An 11,148-nucleotide genomic window follows, 5' to 3' on the forward strand; every position below is an offset into this window, starting at 1 on the left:
AATCATTTTCCATTGCACGCACCCATTTTTCATCTTTTGAGGCAGCATGGTATGTCTTTGGGTCAGTATTGGCAAATAAAGCACGATGAAGAGGAAGGTTTTCCATATGTGCCAAATCAACACGATGACGGAGTTTAATTATTTCGGATTTAGCACATGTTATCATCGGGTGAGATGAGATAGATGGTGGAACGGGGGCAGGAATGTTGTTCGGTAATGAGACCACATTTGTAGGACTGGCAAAACGGTTGGATGAGTTAGGCGGAGTGGTTAATGGAGTTGTGGTGGGTATGGAAGTTGGAGATGGGTTTAGATGAATTGAGTCCGATGATGTAGAGTGAGATGGGTCACGGTTTATGGGCCAAGATGGGTCGCATAAGTTACGAGGATCGGATATTGGGCTAGAAGTAGGTTGGGAATTAGTGGGTGAGGTAGGATTTCCAGAATTTGGAGTAGGGTTAAATGGGCCGAAATTGGGGTCCATATTAGGAGAGGGAGAAGGTGGAAAAAATGGGACAGTGATGGGAGAGTTATGTGGTAACAGGTTTGGTATGGGGTCGTTCATTTTCGTGGGAGAAGGTTTTGAAAAATGTGGATTTGTTGGTATTAACATCAGATTTGAAGTCAATAATAGTAGTCACCTCAAGTTGAGTAATAGGTGAAGCATTGGTGGTGTTATCAAGAGGGAAGTGATTTTCATCAAAACGGGGGCATTATGAGTAAACATATATTCGAGAGGTGCACGGGTCAAGACACCGATACCCTTTATATTTGGAACAATACCCAACAAAAATGCGTGGAATGCTCCTAGGGGATAATTTATAAGGCGCATAATCACGATGGTAGGGGAAGACACGACAACTAAACGATCGAAAAGAGGAATAATTCGGTCTTTCTTGGTAAAGGATTTCAAATGGGGATTTTTCATGGAGCAATGTAGTAGGTAGACGATTTATTATAAACATAGCGGCAGAAAAGGCATCAACCCAATATTGGGCAGGAAGTTTGGCATGAAACAACAAAGCCAAACCGGTCTCAACAACATGCATATGTTTCCTTTCAACATGACCGTTTTGTTGGGGAGTATATGTGCATGATATATGATGAAACGTGCCATTTTCTTCAAACAATCTTCGTACACGATTATTAGTAAATCTCGTGCCACCATCACTTTGAAAGGTTTTTATTTTTGAAGAAAGTTGAGTTTGAACAAACGGTAGAAAGATAGACAAAGCTTCAACAAAGTTTGATTTTACCCGTAATGGGTATAACCAAGTAAATCGGGAGTAATCATCAACAAATGCCACATAATATAATATGAGAAATTATCAAGCGATTTTACTAGGGATGGTGCCCATAAGTCGCAATGTATTAATTCTAATGGTGAAGAAGCCCGTTTATTATTAAAAACAAAAGGTTGCCTTTTTGATTTGGCTGTAACATCCGTCAAAATCGGATCTCCGAAATCCGACCCGGATTGTAAAACCGGACCCTTATCAATAAAATAAAAATAAGAATTTTTATTAATATTTTTTATGTAATTAATCGTCACGTTTTGCATTGGATTAAAACCGGAATAAAAGTGGATGTTTATAAACGAAACTCGTTGAACTCGGTTAATAGTTATAAGGGAAATAGTTAACCACGTTAAATATGGTATTTAAAACAAGTATTAATCTTAAAAGGGTTAAGGTTATCAAAACTTCAAAGTTATAAGTTAAGGGGTTGTTTTGTAATTAATGGAAACTATAAGGTAAGCAAATCAACTAACTAGGTTAGTTAACTCGGTTAACTCAGTTAGTTATTTTTCTATATGAGGTTAACAAGGTTAGTTTGTTAGTTAATTTAACAAAGGAAACTCATTAACTAAGTTAGTGTTTTAGGTTAGTCAAGTTAGCAGGTTATATAAAAATGAAGGGCTAAAGTGCATTTTTTTGAAACTAATTAAGGAAAAAAGGTGTGTGAGTTGGGTTTCGGACTCGGTACCCACACATATCAACTGCACGACTAACCAACTGAGCTGCAAATAGTTGATGTTATCTTGAACTTGGTTTACCTTTTAACATGAACTGTGAAACAAAGAAAAGAAAAAAATATAAATAACCGGGTAGATCCAATTAATTACAACATGATGATGGTAGGTGTAAAGTTAAAAACGTTTCTTCTTCCTTTTCAGCGCAGAAACGTATGTAGGTGTAAAGTTAAAAACGTTTTCATTATTATACATTTATAGATCCAATTAATTACAACAAGATGATGGTAATTATGAACCGAAACCTTTCGTGTTATCAATTGGCATCTATAGTTAACGATTTTTAGAGTTTTGATTTGTTTAGTTTCACCATTAAAATACCTTCAAGAACACAATTGGGTTTTGTATCAATTTCTCAAATTAGGTCCCGAAACTTTTACAATTCATTCTCCTGATCAAAACATGCAAAACCCCACTGAAATTTCTCCATTTCATCATCTCTACCTCGCGAATTTAATCGAAGAACGAATCTAGGGCTTGTAACTTGTGTAGACGATATCTCCTTCAATTCTCAACATTTTCAGGTAATTCCAAAGCCTATTGTGCTTTATTTTTCATCCTCTACAAAAGCCCTCTATCAATTTCAGTGATAAGAGGCTTAATTATTCGAATTTAATTTTAGTTGAAATTAGGGTTCTTCGCTCTTAGAATTTGGGGCTTTTAGATTTAGACCTATGTTCTGATGAAAATGAAAGTATAATTTTGTAATATATCATATTAGCATGTTATGTGTAAACTTTGGGAATTTTTAGATATCAAATTGGAATTTTGGTGAATTATATATATTTTAATCGCCATTTAAATCAAATAAAAATACAAGATAGTCTTAAATAAATTCAATAAATATTTTTATTGATTATTTCAGGTTATATCAACACCGTGAAATTTCTATTTAATTTTTCCTTATTCTGTTGGGAATTCATGAATTTAATTTGGATTGATACATGTTTTAATTATTTAAAAAATACTAGTTTATCACAAATAAATTCTATAAACATTATTAATGATTTTTTTATAGATTCTATAATTATTTTGAGACTCTTATACAAATTTTCTATAATTTTAGATAATTATCTTATTAATGGATTAATGTATCCTTATTTAAGTAAATAAAATTTATTATTTTAAATTAAAACATGTGATAACCATGAAATCAAAGGTATGATTTTGTTAGATAAATTCTATTAATTAATCAAAACTTGTAGCATTTAACGATTATGATAACATACTAAATTGATTATTACTACATAATTAATCATGACTTTTTATATAAGTGTAGATTTATCTATTATATTGAATAATCATTTAAGCTCCAAATAGGAGAACCCAAATTCCTAAAAATTTATAAATTGTCCTTTCGTTTATTTAGAATCTTCGTTATATTTATTCTAGGGTGATTTAGTCAATTGTTATTCCTCGTGTACTCGTGCGATAATTCTCGTGGAATAACTCTTCGCAACCTGTGAGTAATTTCTTCCGGCCATTTCCCCTTTTTAATCTTTTACAAATTTTGGGGTGGATCATGTTACACTTTTTGATTTATTTAACATGCTATGATCAAGTGTTATTATGTGAACGTCTTATGTGTATTCTATTAATCTATATGCTATCTGAAGTCAAGTCTATTGCATGTTATTGTGTCTAGTGGATCCACGGCTGACTAGGTTCCCCACGACCATGGGTTGTAGCCTAGTATTGCCAATAGTGTTAGACTCGCTCCTCGGGGCTTGAGCCTAATGCACGCTATTATCAGAAGTCTATTTATTTTGGTTGTTTATGTTGTTATTTGATTGTGTATTCTTATTTGGTATTTTTGGATTTATGGAGATGTTAACTATGTTGATGATACGAGACCATTTACACACTAACCTTGAGGTGCATGTTAAAAATATTTTTTTAAGAAAGAAATAAATATAAAACTGTTTTCTATAAAACGGAGGAAATTATTCACCAACGTATTTGTTGACCCAAAAATATATTTTTCTAACGTGGTGCAGGTTTTCAAAGTTGATGATCAAGTGATGTGGACACGTAGCATGGGCCTTAGGAAATTAAATTGAAATCATGATATGTTTGTTTCGAACAATGTATGAACAATTTTGAAACTATTATATGTTATGCGGTTTTTAAATGATTATGCTTTAAATATTGAAACAATAATTAGTTGTCATGAGTTATGGGCAATCATCATGCCCCGTACCTTTCCGCTGCGGGTCAGGGTGTGACATTGGCAAGTTCACATGGGCTACAAAGACCAGGTTTAGGTAACACTAAAGTAAACGACAAAGAATCATTATTTTAAAGCAACGAAACTATATCAAAATTAACATGCCCAAGTCGAGAATTTCATATTGCAAAAGAAGCTTTTGAACACGTGTGAGAGGACATGAGAGCTTCATGACTGTCATGAAGAACATGAAGGTTGTCTTCACGACATCCCCTGGCTATTGTTTGCTAGGTTTGACGATCCTGAATGTAGCTATATGGATGAGAAAAAAACGACATCAACCGGATTATCTTAAATTTACCAATAGAAAGGAGATTTTTTGTGAGATTTTGAACAACTAAAACGTTATTGAGGGCAAGATTACCAAGTAAATTAGTGCTACCAATATGAGAAATTGCTAACGAGTTACCATTACCAAAATAAACTCTTTCGTTACCTTGAACCAGGGTAGAATTCTGAAGAGAAGTTGATGTAGGGAGCATGTGTGTGGAAGCACCCGTATCGGATGTCTAGTCGGGAACAGTGGCATTTAGATGACACTGAGCATGAAAAGCTTGAGCAAGTTTATCATCAGGGGGCTGAGTCGAGGCAGCATACGAGGCTTCTCAACAAATTTATGTTTGAGATTTTTAATCTTTCTATCTTCAATTTGTAGAGGCTTCTCAACAAATTTCAGTTTCTTATTTACCTCTATATCTTAAAGAGGTACTAACAATGATTTATCAGCTAAACATTTCTTTAGGTTACATACATAAAATACTTCATGTATACCAGTTATTTCCTCGGGTAACTATAGCTGATAAGCTACTGGGCCGATTCGCTTGAGAATCTTAAATGGTCCAACATACCTTGGGCTTAACTTTCCTCTCTTACCAAATCTGACGACTCCTTTTCAAGGTGAAAGTTTTAATAATACTTTGTCTCCAACTTGAAATTCTAATGGCTTTCGTCGATTATTTGCATAACTCTTTTGTCGATCTCTGGCTGTTTTCAGTCTTTCATTGACTTGAATTATTTTTTCAGTTGTTTCTTATACAATCTCAAGTCCTGACAATTGTTTTCTCCTATTTCTTCCCAACACACTGGTATTCTGCCTTTTCGTCCATAGAGCGCTTCAAATGGGGCAGCATTAATGCTCGTATGATAGCTATTATTATAAGAAAATTCTATTAATGACAGGTGATCGTCTCAACTTCCTCCAAAATCTATCACACGGGCCCTGAGCATGTCTTCCAAAGTCTGAATTGTCCTTTCACTTTGTCCATCAATTTGAGGGTGATAAGTTGTACTGAAATTTAGTGGGTTCCCATAGCTTTTTGGAAACTCTCCCAAAAATGAGAAGTAAAACGACTATCTTCGTCGGACACAATAGATAAAGGGACTCCATGTAATGAAACTATTTCATCCACATACAGTTTAGCTAAACGTTCCATACTGAAGGTTTCTTTCATTGGTAAGAAATGTGCATACTTAGTCAATCTATCCACAATCACCCAGATTGTGTCGTTACCTTTTCGTGTTTTGGGTAGTTTGGTAACAAATTACATTGTTATCAATTCCCATTTCCAAATTGGCATCTCTAATTGCTAAAGTAAACCTGAAGGTTTCTAATGTTCAGCTTTAACTTGTGAGCAAGTTAAACACTTAGAAACATAACTTGCTATATCCACCAGAAATTTTTCTTTAAATCTTGATACATCTTGTTACTTCCAGAATGTATCGTATACTTGGATTTATAAGCTTCTTCTAGAATTCGGTTTCGTAGATTTCCTTGAATAGGTACCCAAATTCTTTTCTTATGAAATTTCCAAATTCCATCTATTCCTTTTTTCTAATTCTTTCATCATTCCTTTCAATCCTTCAGCATCATCCTTGATTGCTGCTTCCTGGGTATCTTTCAATCATTCCATTAAATCTATCTGTAGATTTAATCTGAGAGCGTGTACCCTTCTTGGCTTCTCATGATACTTACGACTTAAAGCATCAGCTACTACGTTAGCTTTACCTTCGTGATATTGAATATCATAATCGTAGTCACTAAGGATCCCCATCCAACGTCTTTGCCTCATGTTCAATTCTTTTTGCCCGAAAATATATCTTAAACCTTTATGATCTGTAAAGATAGTAAACTTACTATCATAAAGATAATGTCTCCAAATTTTGATAGCAAAAACTATCGCTCCTAATTCGAGATCATGTTTTGTGTAGTTTTCTTCATGATTCTTCAATTGTCTAGAGGCGTAAGCAGTTACTTTCTAGCATTGCATCAGCACACATCCAAAACTTGATTTTAATGCATCATAGTATACTATAAATTCTTCTGTTCCTTCTGGTAAAGCAAGTATCGGGGCATTAGTTAATCTTTGTTTAGGATCTTGAAAGCTTCCTCCTACTTTGGTCCCCTTTCAAACTTAACTGATTTACATGTTAACTTGGTTAATGGAATGGCTATCCTGGAAAAATCTTGAATAAAACGTCTATAGTATCCTGCCAATCCAAGAAAACTTCTTACTTCCATTGGTGAATTAGGGACTTTCCATTTGGTAATTGCCTCAATCTTTGTAGGATCCACATGAATTCTTCATGATTAATCAAATGTCCAAGAAATTTACCTCTTGTAACCAGAACTCACATTTTGAGAATTTAGCATAAAGCTTTTCTTTTCTCAATAATATTAGAAGTATGTGTAGATGCTTAGCATGTTCTTCCTTGCTTTTGGAATAAATACGTATATCATCTATGAAGACAATTACAAATTTATCCAGGTATGGTTTACATATTCTATTCATCATATCCATAAGTGCAGCTGGAGCATTTGTCAAACCAAATGGCATAACGGTAAACTCATAATGTCCATACCTTGTTCTAAAAGCAGTTTTAGGAATGTACTCTTCCTGTACTTTCAATTGATAGTAACCAGATCGTAAATCTATCTTTGAAAAGAATCGAGCTCCTTGAAGTTGATCGAATAGATCATCGATCCTTGGTAGTGGATACCTATTTTTAATTGTGACTTTATTTAATTCTCTATAGTCAATACACATGCGCATTGATCCATCTTTCTTCTTGAAGAATAACACATATGCACCCCAAGGCGATGAGCTAGGTTGTATGAAATCTTTTTCCAATAATTCGTCCAATTGCTTCTTCAGTTCCAGCATCCCCGTTGGTCCTAAACGATAGGGTGCTTCGGTAATCGGTGCAGTTCCTGGTATTAGGTGAATTCTAAATTCAACCTCGCAATCAGGGGACAGTCCAGGTCATTCTTCTGGGAAAATATCGGAAAAAAACTGATACTACGGAAATATTTTTTAATTCTATTCCTTTAGTGCTAATGATCGCAGAGATCATATACATTATTCCACCTTTTCGTGCGTAGCTTGCAGCTTTCATCACAGAGATAAATTTTGTTGATTTCGTCAGCTCGTCTCCCTGGATTGTGTTCCTTTCTCCTATTGGCGTATGAATCTCAACAGAATTTTGATCACACAAGATTCGTTCATGATTGGCCACTAACCAATCCATCCCTAACACAACACCGAATTCGGCTAGATTCATTGGTAGCAGGTTGGCTATGAACTTATGTCCTAATAATTCTATCATTCCTTTCTGAAGTATTTCGTGTATGCTGATAGAATTTCCATTTGCCGTTTCTACCGTATAGGCTTGGCGAAGTTTAGTTAAGGGTTGATTGAGTAACTGACAGAAAGCAGTTTTATAAAACTTTGGTTTGCACCAGAGTCAATTAATACTTTAGCATAGACGTCATGAACAAGAAACGTGTCGGTGATCACATCAGGAATCAATTCTGCTTCCTGTGCTGTCAGTACAAAAGCTCGTGCATTCTTCTTAGGTCCTTCGGTTGCTTTTTCTTTGTTGTTAGGTGCTGTTTCTAGTTTTGGGCAGTTTGGACGGATATGGCCTGCCTCTCCGCAGTTGAAGCATATTTTAGTGTTAGTTTTTCTTCTACACTCTTCTTCTTTATGTCCAGGTGTCTTGCAGAAATTGAAGTATATCGTACATCTTCCTGAATGCTTCCTTTTACAGAATCTACAGAAAGATGGTGAAGAAGACGGACTTGCTCCTTTCCTGCGGTAGGAATGACTAGAACGTAGTTCTTGGGTAATCTTTTGGGCTAAATCCTTTTCTGATTCTCTTCTTTTGTGTGAATCTGTCCGTCTGTCAGAGTGTTAGCTAGCTCAACTGTCTCTTCAATAGTTTGTGGTCTAGCTTGACCATGTCTCGGATTTCATTAACTAAACCCCAGATATAACAGGAAATTAATACCGGTTCGGGCGAAACCAGGGATGATACTATCCTTGCATATTCAAAGAATTTGGTAGTAAATTTGCGACAATTCACACCGTTCATCTTATGGTCTAAAAACTTATTGGCTATCTGTTCCTTTTCATGAGGAGGACAAAATTTTCTTTCAGTCATTTCCTTAAATTCCTTCCATTCCATGGCATAAACCATCTCACCCCCTTTTGACTGAAGAATGGTATTCCACCATTCTAATGCTTCATCTTTGAAAAGATTAGAAGCATACATTACTTTATCCTCTTCAGCACACTTACAAATTTTCAGAACAGCTTCAGTTTTCTCTAACCAGCACAAAGCTCCAATGGCTCCTTCATTACGAGAGAATTCAATTGGTTTACAAGACAACAATTCTTTATAAGAACAAGCATAGGCGATGGCCTTCTTTCATTTGGGAAATAGAGCTTTGACAAGAATACCATTGTCCCCATTGACACTGTGGCTAGGTTCAGTGTGATGAGTACGCTTACTACCTCTACTATTATTGTTTACAAGGATAGGATTTTTAATAGCTTCAATAATTAGGGCTATGGCATCGGCTATTCCTTGGGCTACAATATTTTCTGTAGCACTTTTATCCAAATGATTTCCGTTGCTAGCGTGAATTTCTTGATTTTGTGATACTTCATTCGACATCTGAATTGCAAACATTTTAGGTATTAATATCACAGAATAATTAAAACAAAACACATACTCAAAGCACATTTTATCAAAATCGTCGAACATTGCGACATTTACTCTTTTAATATATATTGCATCACTAATAAATACAAACCATGATTATACATGTCAGTATATTTTAGTTTTAGTTATGCATCGATATATATATATATATATATACATATATATATTATTTATAAAGTACAGGGAAAATACATATATATATATATATATATATATATATATATATATATATATATATATATATATATATATATATATATATATATATATATATATATATATATATATATATATATATATATATATATATATATATATATATATTATATGACTGGTCTTGTTTTTAGAAGTGAAATTCCCTCTCGTCATACTTCTAGGCGAGGTTTTCTCCAATCGTGCGGATTTGGTTCCTGTCGTCATTAGTTCCTCACCATATTGCCTCAGTTCAGCTACATTCTCTGGGCTCATGGCTGGATAGGCATTTGGTATATATGGTCGAAATTGTGGTAGTTGGGATAGGGTTCCTTTATGAGATTTTGGAATTGCCAATCGTTTGTCCACCACTGTTCCATAGGATCTGGTGCAGGCGCAGGTATCCTCGATATTTATTCTGGATTAAACATTGGTATTGGTTGGGGATTGATTGGTATAAGTTCAGGATAGAGAGGTATTGGTTCTAATAGTTGATCTGGGTTAAAAGGTAACATTGGTTCGGGATTTGCAGGTAAGTTTAAGTTTATCTCATTGTCTATTTGTTGGAATAGGTCATAATTAGCTAACCTCTAGTCGAGTTCTTCCCACAAGGGTTTGGTAACAGGGATTTGGGCTAAACCTTCAACTAGGGTTATGGTAGCTACTTGGTTTTTCTTCTTTTTTGTTTTTTCTCCTTTTCCTTTATTGAACCAACCTCTTTTCTTGGGGGATGTGGTTCAATTGGTTAGGCTTGGAAAATTATAGGCCCGTCTTTATCTGCCTCATAGCTAGATAGCGTTCCAGATGGCCCTTCGTTCATTTCCAGGTTAAAAATGTTCTGGAATGTCTCGGATACTTTTTCGTCACTCATACTGTGGACTCAAAATCATTAAAAACATTTTTTTCAAAAATCATATATATATATATATATATATATATATATATATATATATATATATATATATATATATATATATATATATATATATATATATATATATATATATATAGGTAGAGGATCCTGTAAAAACTGCTCAAAGTGTGAGAAGTGTATTATAACACTATATATAATACTATATAACACCATATAATCACCGTATAACAATATGTAACACCATATAATACCATATAACACTATGTAACACTATATATCATTATATAACAAATATAACACTATAGGTTGTCTGATAGCATGTCTATGATAGATGTATAGTTGTATTTGTTATATAGTGTTACATAGTGTTATATGGTATTATATGGTGTTACATATTGTTATACGGTGATTATATGGTGTTATATAGTATTATATATAGTGTTATAATACACTTCTCACACTTCTCACAGTTTAGGCCCTTTTTACACTATCCTTACCCTATATATATATATATATATATATATATATATATATGTTTAAATTTATATTCATAGAAATAACACATAGGTTATTTTATATTAACTTCCTAACTTCAATGTTTAAGTTTAGGTATTAAAATAACACCAAAATGGCTTAAACAAGTGGCTCTGATACCACCTTCTGTCACAGCTCCCGACCCCACCCTAGGCGGGAGCCGTAAACAGATAACAACAGTGGTACCCGTGTTTATTTAATTCGCAGCGGAAAAATTCTTCAGGACCGTAGTTATGAAAATTTTAGAGTTATAAAACACCAAAGTTTGATATTAATCAACTGGGA

Source organism: Helianthus annuus, chromosome 16 (assembly GCF_002127325.2).
Source record: "Helianthus annuus cultivar XRQ/B chromosome 16, HanXRQr2.0-SUNRISE, whole genome shotgun sequence".
NCBI classification, from domain to species: domain Eukaryota; kingdom Viridiplantae; phylum Streptophyta; class Magnoliopsida; order Asterales; family Asteraceae; genus Helianthus; species Helianthus annuus.